Source organism: Elephas maximus, chromosome 12 (assembly GCF_024166365.1).
Source record: "Elephas maximus indicus isolate mEleMax1 chromosome 12, mEleMax1 primary haplotype, whole genome shotgun sequence".
In the NCBI taxonomy this organism is placed as follows: domain Eukaryota; kingdom Metazoa; phylum Chordata; class Mammalia; order Proboscidea; family Elephantidae; genus Elephas; species Elephas maximus.
The window spans coordinates 22,383,515-22,409,532 of NC_064830.1; positions in this window are offsets into that span (position 1 = coordinate 22,383,515).

A 26,018-nucleotide genomic window follows, 5' to 3' on the forward strand; every position below is an offset into this window, starting at 1 on the left:
CGTCGTGATTTGACGAAATTCAATGCGATTCAAAGGGGTGTGACGGGATTCGACGCGATTGGATGGAATTCGATGCGATTCGATGCGATTTGTTGGAATTTGTTGGGATTCGATGGCATTCAACGAGATTCGTTCGAGCTGATTCGATCCGGTTGGAATCGGATGGAACCGGTTGGATTCGCTTGGAATAGGAGGGATCAGGTTGGATCTGGTTGGATCCAGATGGAACCGATAGCAACCGGTTGGAACTGGATGGAACGGGATGGATCCAGTTGGAACCGGATGGACCCAGTTGGAACCTGTTGGATCTGGATGGAAGTGTTTGGAGACAGATGGATACGGTTGGAGCTGGATGGATCCGGTTGGAAGCGTATGGATCCGGATGGAACCGGTGGGAAGCAGATAGTTCCAGAATGAACCGGTTGGAACCAGATGGATCCAGTTGGAACCGGTTGGATCCAGCTGGAAGCAGTTGAAACCTGATGGATCCGGCTGGATCTGGTTGGAGGCGGAGGGATCCGGTTGGAACCGGTTGGAACCGGTTGGATCCAGCTGGAACCAGTTGAAACTTGATTGATCTGGCTGGATCCGGATGGGACCGGTTTGAACTGGATAGTTCCAGGAGGAACCGGTTGGAACCGGATGGATCCATTTGGAACCGGCTGGAACGGGTTGGATCCAGCCGGAACCAGTTGAAACCTGATTGATATGGCTGGATCTCGATGGATCCGGTTGGAAGCGGATGGATCTGGATGGAACCGGTTGGAACCGGATAGTCCCGGAAGGAACAGATTGGAGCCGGATGGATCCAGTTGGAACCGACTGGAACCGGTTGGATCCAGCTGGAACCAGTTGAAACCTGATTGCTCTGGCTGGATCTGGATGGATCCGGTTGGAAGCTGATTGATGCGGATGGAACAGGTTGGAACCAGATCGATCCAGATGGGACTGGTTGGAACCGGATAGTTCCGTAAGGATACGGATGGATTCAGTTCGAACAGGTTGGAACCGGTTGGATTCTGCTAGAACCAGTTCAAACCTGATGGATCCGGCTGGGTCCACAGGGAACCAGTTGGAACCGGACGGATCCGGTTCCAATCCGTTGGATCCGGTTGGAACCAGATGGGAAAGACTGGAAGCGGATGGATCCGGTTGGAAGTGGTTGGGACTGGTTGGATCCAGGTGTATCTGTTTAGAACTGGTTGAATCCATTCGGATCTGACTGGATCCTTTTATGTCTGGCTGGATCCGGTTGTACTCGGCTGGATCTGCTTCTATCCACCTGCATTCGATTGGATCCACTTGGATCCATTAGGCCCGGTTGGATCTGGCTTGATGCGGTTGGGTCTAGTTCGACCTGGTTTGATCTGGTTATGCCCGGCTGCATCTGGTCATATCCAGCTTGGTCTGACTGGGTCCCGTTTGATCCTTGCCTTGCTTTGCTCCATTCAGGTCCTTTCGGCTCCATTCGGCTCGAATCGTGTGGATTCAGCTTGATTAGGCTCGATTCGGCTGGATTCGGCTCCATTCAGCTTGATTCGGCTCAGTTAGGCTCGATTCGACTCACGTTGGCTCTATTTGGCCTTATTCAGCCCTATTCCGCTCTATTTGGCTCTATTCGACTCTTTTCTACTCTGTTCGTATCTATTCCACTCCATTTGACTCCATTCCAAACAATTCCACTCTATTCTACACTATCCTACTCTATTCCTTTCTACCCTACCCTAACAAACTCTAATCGGTTCGATTCTATTTGACGCGATTTGTCTTATTTCCTATGCATTTGGATTGATTCGGCTCGATTCGGCTCTATCGGACTCTATTCTACTCTACACTACTCTATTCTACCCTGCTCTACTCTCCTTACCCTATTCTGTTTTATTCTGTTCCGTTGTACTCTCTTCTCTTCCACCCTAATCGACCCTACTCTATTCAATTCGATTTGTCGCATTGCAACACTCTTCGACGCGATTCGATGTGACTAGGCTCGAATCGGCTCCAACGGGGTCCATTCGGTTCAAATCGGTTTGATTTGGCTCAGTTCAGCTCGATTTGGCTCGATTTGGCTCTAATCAGCTCTATTCGACTCAACTTCTGTATTCGATGCCATTCGACTCCATTCAAAAACATTCAGCTCCACTCCAGCATTCTACTCCATTCTAATCTCTTCTACTCTATCCTATTGTAATCTGCTGTACCCTATCCTACTCTACTATAATCCATTCTAATAGATTTGATTCGATGCAACACGATTCAACACGAATTGCAGGGATTCGACGCCATTCAAAGTGATTCGACACCATACGATGAGATTGGGCACGATTTGTCTCCATTTGGTTCTATTCGTCTCTACTCGACTCGACTCTATTCTTTCTCTTTTGTTCTGTCCTCTTCTATTCTAGTCTACTCTACCCTACCTTAACCTACCCTACTCTAATCTATACAATTTGATTTGAGAGATTTTGACGCGATTCGGCACCATTCGGTTCAAATCAGCTCAGTTGGGTCAGTTCAGCTCGATTCGGCTCGATTTGGTGGAATTTGGCTCGATTCGGCCCTATTCTGCCCTATTTGGCTCTAGTCAACTCTTTTCTACTCCATTCATCATTATTCGACTCCACTCGATTCCATTCTACTCCATTCTGGTCTACTCTATTCTACCCTACCCTACCCTGCTCTAGTTCACTCGAATTGATTCTCTTCGACGCCATTCAAAGCAATTTGTCTCGTTTCATCTCCATTTGGCTCTATTCGCCTCTATTCAACTCTATTCTGCTTTACTCTATTCTACTCGACTCTATTCTATTGTATTCTTTCTGTTCAGTTCTATTTTACTCTATTCTATTTTTCTACCCTACTCTATTCCATTGGATTCGACTCGACACATTTCGACACGATTCGACGCGATTCAGCTCAAATACAATTCGATTTGATTCGATGCAATTCGACACGATTTGACGGGATGCGACACGATTCTCCGTGATACAATGCGATTAGGCGCAATTCGGCTCGATTTGTCTCGATTCATCTCGTTTCATCTTGATTCAGCTCAGTTCGGCTCCATTCGGCTCTAATCAGCTCTATTTGGCTCTTTTCGACTCTATTCAACTCCACTCTTCCCTATTCTACTCTCTGCTATGCTTTCTTTTGTGTTCTGTTCTATGCCATTCTATTCTACCCTCCCCTCCCCTACTCTGTCCAACTCTAATCTATTCGACTCTTTTCAATTGTATTCTCTTCTCTTCTATTCTTCTACTCTCTATTCCACCCTGTGCTACCCTACCCTACCCTAATCTATTCTATTCCATTCTATTTGACTCTACAGTACCCTACTCAATTCTACCCTGCCCTACCCTGTTCTGTTCCTTTCAGTTGTGTTCTATGCCGTTCTGGTCTATTCTGTTCCTTTCCAGTCTATCCTTCCCTCCCCTACTCTAATCTATTCTATTCCATGTGATTTCATGCGATTCCACGAAATTTGATACAATTCGACTCTATTCTCTTTTATTCTATTCTATTCTCCCCATCCTAACCTACTGTACGCTAATCTATCCTTTTCTATTCTGCTCTGTTCTGTTCTATTCTAGTCTTCTATTCTCTCTATTCCAACCTACCCTACCCTAATCGATTCTATTCTATTCTGTTCTCTTCTACTCGATTCTACTCTGCACGACCCTACACTACCGGTATCTATACTATTCTATTCTGTTCTGTTGTATTGTATTCTATTCTACTCTTTCCTGTCCTAGTCTATTCTATCCTACACTACCCTGCTCTAATAGACTCTATTCAATGCGATTCGATATGATTTGATGATATTCGATGCAACTCGAGGCAATTCAACACAATTCAACTCTCTTCTCTTCTCTTCTCTTCTTCTACTGTCTCTATTCCACCCTTCGCTCCCCTACCCTACGCTATCCCACATTCCCCTACTCTTGTCTACTCATCTAGGCTACTAGCCTAGGGTAATAGTCTAGACTACTAGTCTAGTTTGCTCTAGTCTACTATAGTCCACCCTAGTCTACCCTACTCAAACTTACTCTACCTTATTCCGTTCAAATCTATTCCATTGGCTCCGATTCAAAGCCATTCAATGTGATTGGACGGCATTTCATGGGAATCGACGGGATTCGACAGGTATCGAAGCGATTCAACACGATTTGACACGATTAGAGGCAATCCGACAGGATTCAACGTGATTTGACAAGATTCGACGGGATTCCATGCCATTCGACTTGATTCGACCCAATTCGACGGCACTCGACTTTCTTTGAAGGGATTCAGTGCAACATGACACAGATTGACACGATTCAACAAACTGAATGAGATGCGATGGGATGTGACAGGAATCGACCCGACCAGACGCCAATCGAAGCCATTTGATGCGATTCAATGGAATTCAACGGGTTTGGAACCGACTTGAAGCGATTCGATGCCATTGATGCAATTTGACAGGAATCGAAGCATTTCGACGTGTTGTGATGGAACTCAATACGATTTGACACGATTCAACAGGATTCGACAAGAATCGACAGGGTTCAATGGGGTTTGAAGAGATTCGTCGTGATTTGACGAAATTCAATGCGATTCAAAGGGGTGTGACGGGATTCGACGCGATTGGATGGAATTCGATGCGATTCGATGCGATTTGTTGGAATTTGTTGGGATTCGATGGCATTCAACGAGATTCGTTCGAGCTGATTCGATCCGGTTGGAATCGGATGGAACCGGTTGGATTCGCTTGGAATAGGAGGGATCAGGTTGGATCTGGTTGGATCCAGATGGAACCGATAGCAACCGGTTGGAACTGGATGGAACGGGATGGATCCAGTTGGAACCGGATGGACCCAGTTGGAACCTGTTGGATCTGGATGGAAGTGTTTGGAGACAGATGGATACGGTTGGAGCTGGATGGATCCGGTTGGAAGCGTATGGATCCGGATGGAACCGGTGGGAAGCAGATAGTTCCAGAATGAACCGGTTGGAACCAGATGGATCCAGTTGGAACCGGTTGGATCCAGCTGGAAGCAGTTGAAACCTGATGGATCCGGCTGGATCTGGTTGGAGGCGGAGGGATCCGGTTGGAACCGGTTGGAACCGGTTGGATCCAGCTGGAACCAGTTGAAACTTGATTGATCTGGCTGGATCCGGATGGGACCGGTTTGAACTGGATAGTTCCAGGAGGAACCGGTTGGAACCGGATGGATCCATTTGGAACCGGCTGGAACGGGTTGGATCCAGCCGGAACCAGTTGAAACCTGATTGATATGGCTGGATCTCGATGGATCCGGTTGGAAGCGGATGGATCTGGATGGAACCGGTTGGAACCGGATAGTCCCGGAAGGAACAGATTGGAGCCAGATGGATCCAGTTGGAACCGACTGGAACCGGTTGGATCCAGCTGGAACCAGTTGAAACCTGATTGCTCTGGCTGGATCTGGATGGATCCGGTTGGAAGCTGATTGATGCGGATGGAACAGGTTGGAACCAGATCGATCCAGATGGGACTGGTTGGAACCGGATAGTTCCGTAAGGATACGGATGGATTCAGTTCCAACAGGTTGGAACCGGTTGGATTCTGCTAGAACCAGTTCAAACCTGATGGATCCGGCTGGGTCCACAGGGAACCAGTTGGAACCGGACGGATCGGGTTCCAATCCGTTGGATCCGGTTGGAACCAGATGGGAAAGACTGGAAGCGGATGGATCCGGTTGGAAGTGGTTGGGACTGGTTGGATCCAGGTGTATCTGTTTAGAACTGGTTGAATCCATTCGGATCTGACTGGATCCTTTTATGTCTGGCTGGATCCGGTTGTACTCGGCTGGATCTGCTTCTATCCACCTGCATTCGATTGGATCCACTTGGATCCATTAGGCCCGGTTGGATCTGGCTTGATGCGGTTGGGTCTAGTTCGACCTGGTTTGATCTGGTTATGCCCGGCTGCATCTGGTCATATCCAGCTTGGTCTGACTGGGTCCCGTTTGATCCTTGCCTTGCTTTGCTCCATTCAGGTCCTTTCGGCTCCATTCGGCTCGAATCGTGTGGATTCAGCTTGATTAGGCTCGATTCGGCTGGATTCGGCTCCATTCAGCTTGATTCGGCTCAGTTAGGCTCGATTCGACTCACGTTGGCTCTATTTGGCCTTATTCAGCCCTATTCCGCTCTATTTGGCTCTATTCGACTCTTTTCTACTCTGTTCGTATCTATTCCACTCCATTTGACTCCATTCCAAACAATTCCACTCTATTCTACACTATCCTACTCTATTCCTTTCTACCCTACCCTAACAAACTCTAATCGGTTCGATTCTATTTGACGCGATTTGTCTTATTTCCTATGCATTTGGATTGATTCGGCTCGATTCGGCTCTATCGGACTCTATTCTACTCTACACTACTCTATTCTACCCTGCTCTACTCTCCTTACCCTATTCTGTTTTATTCTGTTCCGTTGTATTCTCTTCTCTTCCACCCTAATCGACCCTACTCTATTCAATTCGATTTGTCGCATTGCAACACTCTTCGACGCGATTCGATGTGACTAGGCTCGAATCGGCTCCAACAGGGTCCATTCGGTTCAAATCGGTTTGATTTGGCTCAGTTCAGCTCGATTTGGCTCGATTTGGCTCTAATCAGCTCTATTCGACTCAACTTCTGTATTCGATGCCATTCGACTCCATTCAAAAACATTCAGCTCCACTCCAGCATTCTACTCCATTCTAATCTCTTCTACTCTATCCTATTGTAATCTGCTGTACCCTATCCTACTCTACTATAATCCATTCTAATAGATTTGATTCGATGCAACACGATTCAACACGAATTGCAGGGATTCGACGCCATTCAAAGTGATTCGACACCATACGATGAGATTGGGCACGATTTGTCTCCATTTGGTTCTATTCGTCTCTACTCGACTCGACTCTATTCTTTCTCTTTTGTTCTGTCCTCTTCTATTCTAGTCTACTCTACCCTACCTTAACCTACCCTACTCTAATCTATACAATTTGATTTGAGAGATTTTGACGCGATTCGGCACCATTCGGTTCAAATCAGCTCAGTTGGGTCAGTTCAGCTCGATTCGGCTCGATTTGGTGGAATTTGGCTCGATTGGGCCCTATTCTGCCCTATTTGGCTCTAGTCAACTCTTTTCTACTCCATTCATCATTATTCGACTCCACTCGATTCCATTCTACTCCATTCTGGTCTACTCTATTCTACCCTACCCTACCCTGCTCTAGTTCACTCGAATTGATTCTCTTCGACGCCATTCAAAGCAATTTGTCTCGTTTCATCTCCATTTGGCTCTATTCGCCTCTATTCAACTCTATTCTGCTTTACTCTATTCTACTCGACTCTATTCTATTGTATTCTTTCTGTTCAGTTCTATTTTACTCTATTCTATTTTTCTACCCTACTCTATTCCATTGGATTCGACTCGACACATTTCGACACGATTCGACGCGATTCAGCTCAAATACAATTCGATTTGATTCGATGCAATTCGACACGATTTGACGGGATGCGACACGATTCTCCGTGATACAATGCGATTAGGCGCAATTCGGCTCGATTTGTCTCGATTCATCTCGTTTCATCTTGATTCAGCTCAGTTCGGCTCCATTCGGCTCTAATCAGCTCTATTTGGCTCTTTTCGACTCTATTCAACTCCACTCTTCCCTATTCTACTCTCTGCTATGCTTTCTTTTGTGTTCTGTTCTATGCCATTCTATTCTACCCTCCCCTCCCCTACTCTGTCCAACTCTAATCTATTCGACTCTTTTCAATTGTATTCTCTTCTCTTCTATTCTTCTACTCTCTATTCCACCCTGTGCTACCCTACCCTACCCTAATCTATTCTATTCCATTCTATTTGACTCTACAGTACCCTACTCAATTCTACCCTGCCCTACCCTGTTCTGTTCCTTTCAGTTGTGTTCTATGCCGTTCTGGTCTATTCTGTTCCTTTCCAGTCTATCCTTTCCTCCCCTACTCTAATCTATTCTATTCCATGTGATTTCATGCGATTCCACGAAATTTGATACAATTCGACTCTATTCTCTTTTATTCTATTCTATTCTCCCCATCCTAACCTACTGTACGCTAATCTATCCTTTTCTATTCTGCTCTGTTCTGTTCTATTCTAGTCTTCTATTCTCTCTATTCCAACCTACCCTACCCTAATCGATTCTATTCTATTCTGTTCTCTTCTACTCGATTCTACTCTGCACGACCCTACACTACCGTAATCTATACTATTCTATTCTGTTCTGTTGTATTGTATTCTATTCTACTCTTTCCTGTCCTAGTCTATTCTATCCTACACTACCCTGCTCTAATAGACTCTATTCAATGCGATTCGATATGATTTGATGATATTCGATGCAACTCGAGGCAATTCAACACAATTCAACTCTCTTCTCTTCTCTTCTCTTCTTCTACTGTCTCTATTCCACCCTTCGCTCCCCTACCCTACGCTATCCCACATTCCCCTACTCTTGTCTACTCATCTAGGCTACTAGCCTAGGGTAATAGTCTAGACTACTAGTCTAGTTTGCTCTAGTCTACTATAGTCCACCCTAGTCTACCCTACTCAAACTTACTCTACCTTATTCCGTTCAAATCTATTCCATTGGCTCCGATTCAAAGCCATTCAATGTGATTGGACGGCATTTCATGGGAATCGACGGGATTCGACAGGTATCGAAGCGATTCAACACGATTTGACACGATTAGAGGCAATCCGACAGGATTCAACGTGATTCGACAAGATTCGACGGGATTCCATGCCATTCGACTTGATTCGACCCAATTCGACGGCACTCGACTTTCTTTGAAGGGATTCAGTGCAACATGACACAGATTGACACGATTCAACAAACTGAATGAGATGCGATGGGATGTGACAGGAATCGACCCGACCAGACGCCAATCGAAGCCATTTGATGCGATTCAATGGAATTCAACGGGTTTGGAACCGACTTGAAGCGATTCGATGCCATTGATGCAATTTGACAGGAATCGAAGCATTTCGACGTGTTGTGATGGAACTCAATACGATTTGACACGATTCAACAGGATTCGACAAGAATCGACAGGGTTCAATGGGGTTTGAAGAGATTCGTCGTGATTTGACGAAATTCAATGCGATTCAAAGGGGTGTGACGGGATTCGACGCGATTGGATGGAATTCGATGCGATTCGATGCGATTTGTTGGAATTTGTTGGGATTCGATGGCATTCAACGAGATTCGTTCGAGCTGATTCGATCCGGTTGGAATCGGATGGAACCGGTTGGATTCGCTTGGAATAGGAGGGATCAGGTTGGATCTGGTTGGATCCAGATGGAACCGATAGCAACCGGTTGGAACTGGATGGAACGGGATGGATCCAGTTGGAACCGGATGGACCCAATTGGAACCTGTTGGATCTGGATGGAAGTGTTTGGAGACAGATGGATACGGTTGGAGCTGGATGGATCTGGTTGGAAGCGTATGGATCCGGATGGAACCGGTGGGAAGCAGATAGTTCCAGAATGAACCGGTTGGAACCAGATGGATCCAGTTGGAACCGGTTGGATCCAGCTGGAAGCAGTTGAAACCTGATGGATCCGGCTGGATCTGGTTGGAGGCGGAGGGATCCGGTTGGAACCGGTTGGAACCGGTTGGATCCAGCTGGAACCAGTTGAAACTTGATTGATCTGGCTGGATCCGGATGGGACCGGTTTGAACTGGATAGTTCCAGGAGGAACCGGTTGGAACCGGATGGATCCATTTGGAACCGGCTGGAACGGGTTGGATCCAGCCGGAACCAGTTGAAACCTGATTGATATGGCTGGATCTCGATGGATCCGGTTGGAAGCGGATGGATCTGGATGGAACCGGTTGGAACCGGATAGTCCCGGAAGGAACAGATTGGAGCCGGATGGATCCAGTTGGAACCGACTGGAACCGGTTGGATCCAGCTGGAACCAGTTGAAACCTGATTGATCTGGCTGGATCTGGATGGATCCGGTTGGAAGCTGATTGATGCGGATGGAACAGGTTGGAACCAGATCGATCCAGATGGGACTGGTTGGAACCGGATAGTTCCGTAAGGATACGGATGGATTCAGTTCCAACAGGTTGGAACCGGTTGGATTCTGCTAGAACCAGTTCAAACCTGATGGATCCGGCTGGGTCCACAGGGAACCAGTTGGAACCGGACGGATCGGGTTCCAATCCGTTGGATCCGGTTGGAACCAGATGGGAAAGACTGGAACCGGATGGATCCGGTTGGAAGTGGTTGGGACTGGTTGGATCCAGGTGTATCTGTTTAGAACTGGTTGAATCCATTCGGATCTGACTGGATCCTTTTATGTCTGGCTGGATCCGGTTGTACTCGGCTGGATCTGCTTCTATCCACCTGCATTCGATTGGATCCACTTGGATCCATTAGGCCCGGTTGGATCTGGCTTGATGCGGTTGGGTCTAGTTCGACCTGGTTTGATCTGGTTATGCCCGGCTGCATCTGGTCATATCCAGCTTGGTCTGACTGGGTCCCGTTTGATCCTTGCCTTGCTTTGCTCCATTCAGGTCCTTTCGGCTCCATTCGGCTCGAATCGTGTGGATTCAGCTTGATTAGGCTCGATTCGGCTGGATTCGGCTCCATTCAGCTTGATTCGGCTCAGTTAGGCTCGATTTGACTCACGTTGGCTCTATTTGGCCTTATTCAGCCCTATTCCGCTCTATTTGGCTCTATTCGACTCTTTTCTACTCTGTTCGTATCTATTCCACTCCATTTGACTCCATTCCAAACAATTCCACTCTATTCTACACTATCCTACTCTATTTCTTTCTACCCTACCCTAACAAACTCTAATCGGTTCGATTCTATTTGACGCGATTTGTCTTATTTCCTATGCATTTGGATTGATTCGGCTCGATTCGGCTCTATCGGACTCTATTCTACTCTACACTACTCTATTCTACCCTGCTCTACTCTCCTTACCCTATTCTGTTTTATTCTGTTCCGTTGTATTCTCTTCTCTTCCACCCTAATCGACCCTACTCTATTCAATTCGATTTGTCGCATTGCAACACTCTTCGACGCGATTCGATGTGACTAGGCTCGAATCGGCTCCAACGGGGTCCGTTCGGTTCAAATCGGTTTGATTTGGCTCAGTTCAGCTCGATTTGGCTCGATTTGGCTCTAATCAGCTCTATTCGACTCAACTTCTGTATTCGATGCCATTCGACTCCATTCAAAAACATTCAGCTCCACTCCAGCATTCTACTCCATTCTAATCTCTTCTACTCTATCCTATTGTAATCTGCTGTACCCTATCCTACTCTACTATAATCCATTCTAATAGATTTGATTCGATGCAACACGATTCAACACGAATTGCAGGGATTCGACGCCATTCAAAGTGATTCGACACCATACGATGAGATTGGGCACGATTTGTCTCCATTTGGTTCTATTCGTCTCTACTCGACTCGACTCTATTCTTTCTCTTTTGTTCTGTCCTCTTCTATTCTAGTCTACTCTACCCTACCTTAACCTACCCTACTCTAATCTATACAATTTGATTTGAGAGATTTTGACGCGATTCGGCACCATTCGGTTCAAATCAGCTCAGTTGGGTCAGTTCAGCTCGATTCGGCTCGATTTGGTGGAATTTGGCTCGATTCGGCCCTATTCTGCCCTATTTGGCTCTAGTCAACTCTTTTCTACTCCATTCATCATTATTCGACTCCACTCGATTCCATTCTACTCCATTCTGGTCTACTCTATTCTACCCTACCCTACCCTGCTCTAGTTCACTCGAATTGATTCTCTTCGACGCCATTCAAAGCAATTTGTCTCGTTTCATCTCCATTTGGCTCTATTCGCCTCTATTCAACTCTATTCTGCTTTACTCTATTCTACTCGACTCTATTCTATTGTATTCTTTCTGTTCAGTTCTATTTTACTCTATTCTATTTTTCTACCCTACTCTATTCCATTGGATTCGACTCGACACATTTCGACACGATTCGACGCGATTCAGCTCAAATACAATTCGATTTGATTCGATGCAATTCGACACGATTTGACGGGATGCGACACGATTCTCCGTGATACAATGCGATTAGGCGCAATTCGGCTCGATTTGTCTCGATTCATCTCGTTTCATCTTGATTCAGCTCAGTTCGGCTCCATTCGGCTCTAATCAGCTCTATTTGGCTCTTTTCGACTCTATTCAACTCCACTCTTCCCTATTCTACTCTCTGCTATGCTTTCTTTTGTGTTCTGTTCTATGCCATTCTATTCTACCCTCCCCTCCCCTACTCTGTCCAACTCTAATCTATTCGACTCTTTTCAATTGTATTCTCTTCTCTTCTATTCTTCTACTCTCTATTCCACCCTGTGCTACCCTACCCTACCCTAATCTATTCTATTCCATTCTATTTGACTCTACAGTACCCTACTCAATTCTACCCTGCCCTACCCTGTTCTGTTCCTTTCAGTTGTGTTCTATGCCGTTCTGGTCTATTCTGTTCCTTTCCAGTCTATCCTTCCCTCCCCTACTCTAATCTATTCTATTCCATGTGATTTCATGCGATTCCACGAAATTTGATACAATTCGACTCTATTCTCTTTTATTCTATTCTATTCTCCCCATCCTAACCTACTGTACGCTAATCTATCCTTTTCTATTCTGCTCTGTTCTGTTCTATTCTAGTCTTCTATTCTCTCTATTCCAACCTACCCTACCCTAATCGATTCTATTCTATTCTGTTCTCTTCTACTCGATTCTACTCTGCACGACCCTACACTACCGTAATCTATACTATTCTATTCTGTTCTGTTGTATTGTATTCTATTCTACTCTTTCCTGTCCTAGTCTATTCTATCCTACACTACCCTGCTCTAATAGACTCTATTCAATGCGATTCGATATGATTTGATGATATTCGATGCAACTCGAGGCAATTCAACACAATTCAACTCTCTTCTCTTCTCTTCTCTTCTTCTACTGTCTCTATTCCACCCTTCGCTCCCCTACCCTACGCTATCCCACATTCCCCTACTCTTGTCTACTCATCTAGGCTACTAGCCTAGGGTAATAGTCTAGACTACTAGTCTAGTTTGCTCTAGTCTACTATAGTCCACCCTAGTCTACCCTACTCAAACTTACTCTACCTTATTCCGTTCAAATCTATTCCATTGGCTCCGATTCAAAGCCATTCAATGTGATTGGACGGCATTTCATGGGAATCGACGGGATTCGACAGGTATCGAAGCGATTCAACACGATTTGACACGATTAGAGGCAATCCGACAGGATTCAACGTGATTCGACAAGATTCGACGGGATTCCATGCCATTCGACTTGATTCGACCCAATTCGACGGCACTCGACTTTCTTTGAAGGGATTCAGTGCAACATGACACAGATTGACACGATTCAACAAACTGAATGAGATGCGATGGGATGTGACAGGAATCGACCCGACCAGACGCCAATCGAAGCCATTTGATGCGATTCAATGGAATTCAACGGGTTTGGAACCGACTTGAAGCGATTCGATGCCATTGATGCAATTTGACAGGAATCGAAGCATTTCGACGTGTTGTGATGGAACTCAATACGATTTGACACGATTCAACAGGATTCGACAAGAATCGACAGGGTTCAATGGGGTTTGAAGAGATTCGTCGTGATTTGACGAAATTCAATGCGATTCAAAGGGGTGTGACGGGATTCGACGCGATTGGATGGAATTCGATGCGATTCGATGCGATTTGTTGGAATTTGTTGGGATTCGATGGCATTCAACGAGATTCGTTCGAGCTGATTCGATCCGGTTGGAATCGGATGGAACCGGTTGGATTCGCTTGGAATAGGAGGGATCAGGTTGGATCTGGTTGGATCCAGATGGAACCGATAGCAACCGGTTGGAACTGGATGGAACGGGATGGATCCAGTTGGAACCGGATGGACCCAATTGGAACCTGTTGGATCTGGATGGAAGTGTTTGGAGACAGATGGATACGGTTGGAGCTGGATGGATCTGGTTGGAAGCGTATGGATCCGGATGGAACCGGTGGGAAGCAGATAGTTCCAGAATGAACCGGTTGGAACCAGATGGATCCAGTTGGAACCGGTTGGATCCAGCTGGAAGCAGTTGAAACCTGATGGATCCGGCTGGATCTGGTTGGAGGCGGAGGGATCCGGTTGGAACCGGTTGGAACCGGTTGGATCCAGCTGGAACCAGTTGAAACTTGATTGATCTGGCTGGATCCGGATGGGACCGGTTTGAACTGGATAGTTCCAGGAGGAACCGGTTGGAACCGGATGGATCCATTTGGAACCGGCTGGAACGGGTTGGATCCAGCCGGAACCAGTTGAAACCTGATTGATATGGCTGGATCTCGATGGATCCGGTTGGAAGCGGATGGATCTGGATGGAACCGGTTGGAACCGGATAGTCCCGGAAGGAACAGATTGGAGCCGGATGGATCCAGTTGGAACCGACTGGAACCGGTTGGATCCAGCTGGAACCAGTTGAAACCTGATTGATCTGGCTGGATCTGGATGGATCCGGTTGGAAGCTGATTGATGCGGATGGAACAGGTTGGAACCAGATCGATCCAGATGGGACTGGTTGGAACCGGATAGTTCCGTAAGGATACGGATGGATTCAGTTCCAACAGGTTGGAACCGGTTGGATTCTGCTAGAACCAGTTCAAACCTGATGGATCCGGCTGGGTCCACAGGGAACCAGTTGGAACCGGACGGATCGGGTTCCAATCCGTTGGATCCGGTTGGAACCAGATGGGAAAGACTGGAACCGGATGGATCCGGTTGGAAGTGGTTGGGACTGGTTGGATCCAGGTGTATCTGTTTAGAACTGGTTGAATCCATTCGGATCTGACTGGATCCTTTTATGTCTGGCTGGATCCGGTTGTACTCGGCTGGATCTGCTTCTATCCACCTGCATTCGATTGGATCCACTTGGATCCATTAGGCCCGGTTGGATCTGGCTTGATGCGGTTGGGTCTAGTTCGACCTGGTTTGATCTGGTTATGCCCGGCTGCATCTGGTCATATCCAGCTTGGTCTGACTGGGTCCCGTTTGATCCTTGCCTTGCTTTGCTCCATTCAGGTCCTTTCGGCTCCATTCGGCTCGAATCGTGTGGATTCAGCTTGATTAGGCTCGATTCGGCTGGATTCGGCTCCATTCAGCTTGATTCGGCTCAGTTAGGCTCGATTTGACTCACGTTGGCTCTATTTGGCCTTATTCAGCCCTATTCCGCTCTATTTGGCTCTATTCGACTCTTTTCTACTCTGTTCGTATCTATTCCACTCCATTTGACTCCATTCCAAACAATTCCACTCTATTCTACACTATCCTACTCTATTTCTTTCTACCCTACCCTAACAAACTCTAATCGGTTCGATTCTATTTGACGCGATTTGTCTTATTTCCTATGCATTTGGATTGATTCGGCTCGATTCGGCTCTATCGGACTCTATTCTACTCTACACTACTCTATTCTACCCTGCTCTACTCTCCTTACCCTATTCTGTTTTATTCTGTTCCGTTGTATTCTCTTCTCTTCCACCCTAATCGACCCTACTCTATTCAATTCGATTTGTCGCATTGCAACACTCTTCGACGCGATTCGATGTGACTAGGCTCGAATCGGCTCCAACGGGGTCCGTTCGGTTCAAATCGGTTTGATTTGGCTCAGTTCAGCTCGATTTGGCTCGATTTGGCTCTAATCAGCTCTATTCGACTCAACTTCTGTATTCGATGCCATTCGACTCCATTCAAAAACATTCAGCTCCACTCCAGCATTCTACTCCATTCTAATCTCTTCTACTCTATCCTATTGTAATCTGCTGTACCCTATCCTACTCTACTATAATCCATTCTAATAGATTTGATTCGATGCAACACGATTCAACACGAATTGCAGGGATTCGACGCCATTCAAAGTGATTCGACACCATACGATGAGATTGGGCACGATTTGTCTCCATTTGGTTCTATTCGTCTCTACTCGACTCGACTCTATTCTTTCTCTTTTGTTCTGTCCTCTTCTATTCTAGTCTACTCTACCCTACCTTAACCTACCCTACTCTAATCTATACAATTTGATTTGAGAGATTTTGACGCGATTCGGCACCATTCGGTTCAAATCAGCTCAGTTGGGTCAGTTCAGCTCGATTCGGCTCGATTTGGTGGAATTTGGCTCGATTCGGCCCTATTCTGCCCTATTTGGCTCTAGTCAACTCTTTTCTACTCCATTCATCATTATTCGACTCCACTCGATTCCATTCTACTCCATTCTGGTCTACTCTATTCTACCCTACCCTACCCTGCTCTAGTTCACTCGAATTGATTCTCTTCGACGCCATTCAAAGCAATTTGTCTCGTTTCATCTCCATTTGGCTCTATTCGCCTCTATTCAACTCTATTCTGCTTTACTCTATTCTACTCGACTCTATTCTATTGTATTCTTTCTGTTCAGTTCTATTTTACTCTATTCTATTTTTCTACCCTACTCTATTCCATTGGATTCGACTCGACACATTTCGACACGATTCGACGCGATTCAGCTCAAATACAATTCGATTTGATTCGATGCAATTCGACACGATTTGACGGGATGCGACACGATTCTCCGTGATACAATGCGATTAGGCGCAATTCGGCTCGATTTGTCTCGATTCATCTCGTTTCATCTTGATTCAGCTCAGTTCGGCTCCATTCGGCTCTAATCAGCTCTATTTGGCTCTTTTCGACTCTATTCAACTCCACTCTTCCCTATTCTACTCTCTGCTATGCTTTCTTTTGTGTTCTGTTCTATGCCATTCTATTCTACCCTCCCCTCCCCTACTCTGTCCAACTCTAATCTATTCGACTCTTTTCAATTGTATTCTCTTCTCTTCTATTCTTCTACTCTCTATTCCACCCTGTGCTACCCTACCCTACCCTAATCTATTCTATTCCATTCTATTTGACTCTACAGTACCCTACTCAATTCTACCCTGCCCTACCCTGTTCTGTTCCTTTCAGTTGTGTTCTATGCCGTTCTGGTCTATTCTGTTCCTTTCCAGTCTATCCTTCCCTCCCCTACTCTAATCTATTCTATTCCATGTGATTTCATGCGATTCCACGAAATTTGATACAATTCGACTCTATTCTCTTTTATTCTATTCTATTCTCCCCATCCTAACCTACTGTACGCTAATCTATCCTTTTCTATTCTGCTCTGTTCTGTTCTATTCTAGTCTTCTATTCTCTCTATTCCAACCTACCCTACCCTAATCGATTCTATTCTATTCTGTTCTCTTCTACTCGATTCTACTCTGCACGACCCTACACTACCGTAATCTATACTATTCTATTCTGTTCTGTTGTATTGTATTCTATTCTACTCTTTCCTGTCCTAGTCTATTCTATCCTACACTACCCTGCTCTAATAGACTCTATTCAATGCGATTCGATATGATTTGATGATATTCGATGCAACTCGAGGCAATTCAACACAATTCAACTCTCTTCTCTTCTCTTCTCTTCTTCTACTGTCTCTATTCCACCCTTCGCTCCCCTACCCTACGCTATCCCACATTCCCCTACTCTTGTCTACTCATCTAGGCTACTAGCCTAGGGTAATAGTCTAGACTACTAGTCTAGTTTGCTCTAGTCTACTATAGTCCACCCTAGTCTACCCTACTCAAACTTACTCTACCTTATTCCGTTCAAATCTATTCCATTGGCTCCGATTCAAAGCCATTCAATGTGATTGGACGGCATTTCATGGGAATCGACGGGATTCGACAGGTATCGAAGCGATTCAACACGATTTGACACGATTAGAGGCAATCCGACAGGATTCAACGTGATTCGACAAGATTCGACGGGATTCCATGCCATTCGACTTGATTCGACCCAATTCGACGGCACTCGACTTTCTTTGAAGGGATTCAGTGCAACATGACACAGATTGACACGATTCAACAAACTGAATGAGATGCGATGGGATGTGACAGGAATCGACCCGACCAGACGCCAATCGAAGCCATTTGATGCGATTCAATGGAATTCAACGGGTTTGGAACCGACTTGAAGCGATTCGATGCCATTGATGCAATTTGACAGGAATCGAAGCATTTCGACGTGTTGTGATGGAACTCAATACGATTTGACACGATTCAACAGGATTCGACAAGAATCGACAGGGTTCAATGGGGTTTGAAGAGATTCGTCGTGATTTGACGAAATTCAATGCGATTCAAAGGGGTGTGACGGGATTCGACGCGATTGGATGGAATTCGATGCGATTCGATGCGATTTGTTGGAATTTGTTGGGATTCGATGGCATTCAACGAGATTCGTTCGAGCTGATTCGATCCGGTTGGAATCGGATGGAACCGGTTGGATTCGCTTGGAATAGGAGGGATCAGGTTGGATCTGGTTGGATCCAGATGGAACCGATAGCAACCGGTTGGAACTGGATGGAACGGGATGGATCCAGTTGGAACCGGATGGACCCAGTTGGAACCTGTTGGATCTGGATGGAAGTGTTTGGAGACAGATGGATACGGTTGGAGCTGGATGGATCCGGTTGGAAGCGTATGGATCCGGATGGAACCGGTGGGAAGCAGATAGTTCCAGAATGAACCGGTTGGAACCAGATGGATCCAGTTGGAACCGGTTGGATCCAGCTGGAAGCAGTTGAAACCTGATGGATCCGGCTGGATCTGGTTGGAGGCGGAGGGATCCGGTTGGAACCGGTTGGAACCGGTTGGATCCAGCTGGAACCAGTTGAAACTTGATTGATCTGGCTGGATCCGGATGGGACCGGTTTGAACTGGATAGTTCCAGGAGGAACCGGTTGGAACCGGATGGATCCATTTGGAACCGGCTGGAACGGGTTGGATCCAGCCGGAACCAGTTGAAACCTGATTGATATGGCTGGATCTCGATGGATCCGGTTGGAAGCGGATGGATCTGGATGGAACCGGTCGGAACCGGATAGTCCCGGAAGGAACAGATTGGAGCCGGATGGATCCAGTTGGAACCGACTGGAACTGGTTGGATCCAGCTGGAACCAGTTGAAACCTGATTGATCTGGCTGGATCTGGATGGATCCGGTTGGAAGCTGATTGATGCGGATGGAACAGGTTGGAACCAGATCGATCCAGATGGGACTGGTTGGAACCGGATAGTTCCGTAAGGATACGGATGGATTCAGTTCCAACAGGTTGGAACCGGTTGGATTCTGCTAGAACCAGTTCAAACCTGATGGATCCGGCTGGGTCCACAGGGAACCAGTTGGAACCGGACGGATCGGGTTCCAATCCGTTGGATCCGGTTGGAACCAGATGGGAAAGACTGGAAGCGGATGGATCCGGTTGGAAGTGGTTGGGACTGGTTGGATCCAGGTGTATCTGTTTAGAACTGGTTGAATCCATTCGGATCTGACTGGATCCTTTTATGTCTGGCTGGATCCGGTTGTACTCGGCTGGATCTGCTTCTATCCACCTGCATTCGATTGGATCCACTTGGATCCATTAGGCCCGGTTGGATCTGGCTTGATGCGGTTGGGTCTAGTTCGACCTGGTTTGATCTGGTTATGCCCGGCTGCATCTGGTCATATCCAGCTTGGTCTGACTGGGTCCCGTTTGATCCTTGCCTTGCTTTGCTCCATTCAGGTCCTTTCGGCTCCATTCGGCTCGAATCGTGTGGATTCAGCTTGATTAGGCTCGATTCGGCTGGATTCGGCTCCATTCAGCTTGATTCGGCTCAGTTAGGCTCGATTCGACTCACGTTGGCTCTATTTGGCCTTATTCAGCCCTATTCCGCTCTATTTGGCTCTATTCGACTCTTTTCTACTCTGTTCGTATCTATTCCACTCCATTTGACTCCATTCCAAACAATTCCACTCTATTCTACACTATCCTACTCTATTCCTTTCTACCCTACCCTAACAAACTCTAATCGGTTCGATTCTATTTGACGCGATTTGTCTTATTTCCTATGCATTTGGATTGATTCGGCTCGATTCGGCTCTATCGGACTCTATTCTACTCTACACTACTCTATTCTACCCTGCTCTACTCTCCTTACCCTATTCTGTTTTATTCTGTTCCGTTGTATTCTCTTCTCTTCCACCCTAATCGACCCTACTCTATTCAATTCGATTTGTCGCATTGCAACACTCTTCGACGCGATTCGATGTGACTAGGCTCGAATCGGCTCCAACGGGGTCCATTCGGTTCAAATCGGTTTGATTTGGCTCAGTTCAGCTCGATTTGGCTCGATTTGGCTCTAATCAGCTCTATTCGACTCAACTTCTGTATTTGATGCCATTCGACTCCATTCAAAAACATTCAGCTCCACTCCAGCATTCTACTCCATTCTAATCTCTTCTACTCTATCCTATTGTAATCTGCTGTACCCTATCCTACTCTACTATAATCCATTCTAATAGATTTGATTCGATGCAACACGATTCAACACGAATTGCAGGGATTCGACGCCATTCAAAGTGATTCGACACCATACGATGAGATTGGGCACGATTTGTCTCCATTTGGTTCTATTCGTCTCTACTCGACTCGACTCTATTCTTTCTCTTTTGTTCTGTCCTCTTCTATTCTAGTCTACTCTACCCTACCTTAACCTACCCTACTCTAATCTATACAATTTGATTTGAGAGATTTTGACGCGATTCGGCACCATTCGGTTCAAATCAGCTCAGTTGGGTCAGTTCAGCTCGATTCGGCTCGATTTGGTGGAATTTGGCTCGATTCGGCCCTATTCTGCCCTATTTGGCTCTAGTCAACTCTTTTCTACTCCATTCATCATTATTCGACTCCACTCGATTCCATTCTACTCCATTCTGGTCTACTCTATTCTACCCTACCCTACCCTGCTCTAGTTCACTCGAATTGATTCTCTTCGACGCCATTCAAAGCAATTTGTCTCGTTTCATCTCCATTTGGCTCTATTCGCCTCTATTCAACTCTATTCTGCTTTACTCTATTCTACTCGACTCTATTCTATTGTATTCTTTCTGTTCAGTTCTATTTTACTCTATTCTATTTTTCTACCCTACTCTATTCCATTGGATTCGACTCGACACATTTCGACACGATTCGACGCGATTCAGCTCAAATACAATTCGATTTGATTCGATGCAATTCGACACGATTTGACGGGATGCGACACGATTCTCCGTGATACAATGCGATTAGGCGCAATTCGGCTCGATTTGTCTCGATTCATCTCGTTTCATCTTGATTCAGCTCAGTTCGGCTCCATTCGGCTCTAATCAGCTCTATTTGGCTCTTTTCGACTCTATTCAACTCCACTCTTCCCTATTCTACTCTCTGCTATGCTTTCTTTTGTGTTCTGTTCTATGCCATTCTATTCTACCCTCCCCTCCCCTACTCTGTCCAACTCTAATCTATTCGACTCTTTTCAATTGTATTCTCTTCTCTTCTATTCTTCTACTCTCTATTCCACCCTGTGCTACCCTACCCTACCCTAATCTATTCTATTCCATTCTATTTGACTCTACAGTACCCTACTCAATTCTACCCTGCCCTACCCTGTTCTGTTCCTTTCAGTTGTGTTCTATGCCGTTCTGGTCTATTCTGTTCCTTTCCAGTCTATCCTTCCCTACCCTACTCTAATCTATTCTATTCCATGTGATTTCATGCGATTCCACGAAATTTGATACAATTCGACTCTATTCTCTTTTATTCTATCCTATTCTCCCCATCCTAACCTACTGTACGCTAATCTATCCTTTTCTATTCTGCTCTGTTCTGTTCTATTCTAGTCTTCTATTCTCTCTATTCCAACCTACCCTACCCTAATCGATTCTATTCTATTCTGTTCTCTTCTACTCGATTCTACTCTGCACGACCCTACACTACCGTAATCTATACTATTCTATTCTGTTCTGTTGTATTGTATTCTATTCTACTCTTTCCTGTCCTAGTCTATTCTATCCTACACTACCCTGCTCTAATAGACTCTATTCAATGCGATTCGATATGATTTGATGATATTCGATGCAACTCGAGGCAATTCAACACAATTCAACTCTCTTCTCTTCTCTTCTCTTCTTCTACTGTCTCTATTCCACCCTTCGCTCCCCTACCCTACGCTATCCCACATTCCCCTACTCTTGTCTACTCATCTAGGCTACTAGCCTAGGGTAATAGTCTAGACTACTAGTCTAGTTTGCTCTAGTCTACTATAGTCCACCCTAGTCTACCCTACTCAAACTTACTCTACCTTATTCCGTTCAAATCTATTCCATTGGTTCCGATTCAAAGCCATTCAATGTGATTGGACGGCATTTCATGGGAATCGACGGGATTCGACAGGTATCGAAGCGATTCAACACGATTTGACACGATTAGAGGCAATCCGACAGGATTCAACGTGATTCGACAAGATTCGACGGGATTCCATGCCATTCGACTTGATTCGACCCAATTCGACGGCACTCGACTTTCTTTGAAGGGATTCAGTGCAACATGACACAGATTGACACGATTCAACAAACTGAATGAGATGCGAGGGGATGTGACAGGAATCGACCCGACCAGACGCCAATCGAAGCCATTTGATGCGATTCAATGGAATTCAACGGGTTTGGAACCGACTTGAAGCGATTCGATGCCATTGATGCAATTTGACAGGAATCGAAGCATTTCGACGTGTTGTGATGGAACTCAATACGATTTGACACGATTCAACAGGATTCGACAAGAATCGACAGGGTTCAATGGGGTTTGAAGAGATTCGTCGTGATTTGACGAAATTCAATGCGATTCAAAGGGGTGTGACGGGATTCGACGCGATTGGATGGAATTCGATGCGATTCGATGCGATTTGTTGGAATTTGTTGGGATTCGATGGCATTCAACGAGATTCGTTCGAGCTGATTCGATCCGGTTGGAATCGGATGGAACCGGTTGGATTGGCTTGGAATAGGAGGGATCAGGTTGGATCTGGTTGGATCCAGATGGAACCGATAGCAACCGGTTGGAACTGGATGGAACGGGATGGATCCAGTTGGAACCGGATGGACCCAGTTGGAACCTGTTGGATCTGGATGGAAGTGTTTGGAGACAGATGGATACGGTTGGAGCTGGATGGATCCGGTTGGAAGCGTATGGATCCGGATGGAACCGGTGGGAAGCAGATAGTTCCAGAATGAACCGGTTGGAACCAGATGGATCCAGTTGGAACCGGTTGGATCCAGCTGGAAGCAGTTGAAACCTGATGGATCCGGCTGGATCTGGTTGGAGGCGGAGGGATCCGGTTGGAACCAGTTGGAACCGGTTGGATCCAGCTGGAACCAGTTGAAACTTGATTGATCTGGCTGGATCCGGATGGGACCGGTTTGAACTGGATAGTTCCAGGAGGAACCGGTTGGAACCGGATGGATCCATTTGGAACCGGCTGGAACGGGTTGGATCCAGCCGGAACCAGTTGAAACCTGATTGATATGGCTGGATCTCGATGGATCCGGTTGGAAGCGGATGGATCTGGATGGAACCGGTTGGAACCGGATAGTCCCGGAAGGAACAGATTGGAGCCGGATGGATCCAGTTGGAACCGACTGGAACTGGTTGGATCCAGCTGGAACCAGTTGAAACCTGATTGATCTGGCTGGATCTGGATGGATCCGGTTGGAAGCTGATTGATGCGGATGGAACAGGTTGGAACCAGATCGATCCAGATGGGACTGGTTGGAACCGGATAGTTCCGTAAGGATACGGATGGATTCAGTTCCAACAGGTTGGAACCGGTTGGATTCTGCTAGAACCAGTTCAAACCTGATGGATCCGGCTGGGTCCACAGGGAACCAGTTGGAACCGGACGGATCCGGTTCCAATCCGTTGGATCCGGTTGGAACCAGATGGGAAAGACTGGAAGCGGATGGATCCGGTTGGAAGTGGTTGGGACTGGTTGGATCCAGGTGTATCTGTTTAGAACTGGTTGAATCCATTCGGATCTGACTGGATCCTTTTATGTCTGGCTGGATCCGGTTGTACTCGGCTGGATCTGCTTCTATCCACCTGCATTCGATTGGATCCACTTGGATCCATTAGGCCCGGTTGGATCTGGCTTGATGCGGTTGGGTCTAGTTCGACCTGGTTTGATCTGGTTATGCCCGGCTGCATCTGGTCATATCCAGCTTGGTCTGACTGGGTCCCGTTTGATCCTTGCCTTGCTTTGCTCCATTCAGGTCCTTTCGGCTCCATTCGGCTCGAATCGTGTGGATTCAGCTTGATTAGGCTCGATTCGGCTGGATTCGGCTCCATTCAGCTTGATTCGGCTCAGTTAGGCTCCATTCGACTCACGTTGGCTCTATTTGGCCTTATTCAGCCCTATTCCGCTCTATTTGGCTCTATTCGACTCTTTTCTACTCTGTTCGTATCTATTCCACTCCATTTGACTCCATTCCAAACAATTCCACTCTATTCTACACTATCCTACTCTATTCCTTTCTACCCTACCCTAACAAACTCTAATCGGTTCGATTCTATTTGACGCGATTTGTCTTATTTCCTATGCATTTGGATTGATTCGGCTCGATTCGGCTCTATCGGACTCTATTCTACTCTACACTACTCTATTCTACCCTGCTCTACTCTCCTTACCCTATTCTGTTTTATTCTGTTCCGTTGTATTCTCTTCTCTTCTACCCTAATCGACCCTACTCTATTCAATTCGATTTGTCGCATTGCAACCCTCTTCGACGCGATTCGATGTGACTAGGCTCGAATCGGCTCCAACGGGGTCCATTCGGTTCAAATCGGTTTGATTTGGCTCAGTTCAGCTCGATTTGGCTCGATTTGGCTCGATTTGGCTCTAATCAGCTCTATTCAACTCAACTTCTGTATTCGATGCCATTCGACTCCATTCAAAAACATTCAGCTCCACTCCAGCATTCTACTCCATTCTAATCTCTTCTACTCTATCCTATTGTAATCTGCTGTACCCTATCCTACTCTACTATAATCCATTCTAATAGATTTGATTCGATGCAACACGATTCAACACGAATTGCAGGGATTCGACGCCATTCAAAGTGATTCGACACCATACGATGAGATTGGGCACGATTTGTCTCCATTTGGTTCTATTCGTCTCTACTCGACTCGACTCTATTCTTTCTCTTTTGTTCTGTCCTCTTCTATTCTAGTCTACTCTACCCTACCTTAACCTACCCTACTCTAATCTATACAATTTGATTTGAGAGATTTTGACGCGATTCGGCACCATTCGGTTCAAATCAGCTCAGTTGGGTCAGTTCAGCTCGATTCGGCTCGATTTGGTGGAATTTGGCTCGATTCGGCCCTATTCTGCCCTATTTGGCTCTAGTCAACTCTTTTCTACTCCATTCATCATTATTCGACTCCATTCGATTCCATTCTACTCCATTCTGGTCTACTCTATTCTACCCTACCCTATCCTGCTCTAGTTCACTCGAATTGATTCTCTTCGACGCCATTCAAAGCAATTTGTCTCGTTTCATCTCCATTTGGCTCTATTCGCCTCTATTCAACTCTATTCTGCTTTACTCTATTCTACTCGACTCTATTCTATTGTATTCTTTCTGTTCAGTTCTATTTTACTCTATTCTATTTTTCTACCCTACTCTACTCCATTGGATTCGACTTGACACATTTCGACACGATTCGACGCGATTCAGCTCAAATACAATTCGATTTGATTCGATGCAATTCGACACGATTTGACGGGATGCGACACGATTCTCCGTGATACAATGCGATTAGGCGCAATTCGGCTCGATTTGTCTCGATTCATCTCGTTTCATCTTGATTCAGCTCAGTTCGGCTCCATTCGGCTCTAATCAGCTCTATTTGGCTCTTTTCGACTCTATTCAACTCCACTCTTCCCTATTCTACTCTCTGCTATGCTTTCTTTTGTGTTCTGTTCTATGCCATTCTATTCTACCCTCCCCTCCCCTACTCTGT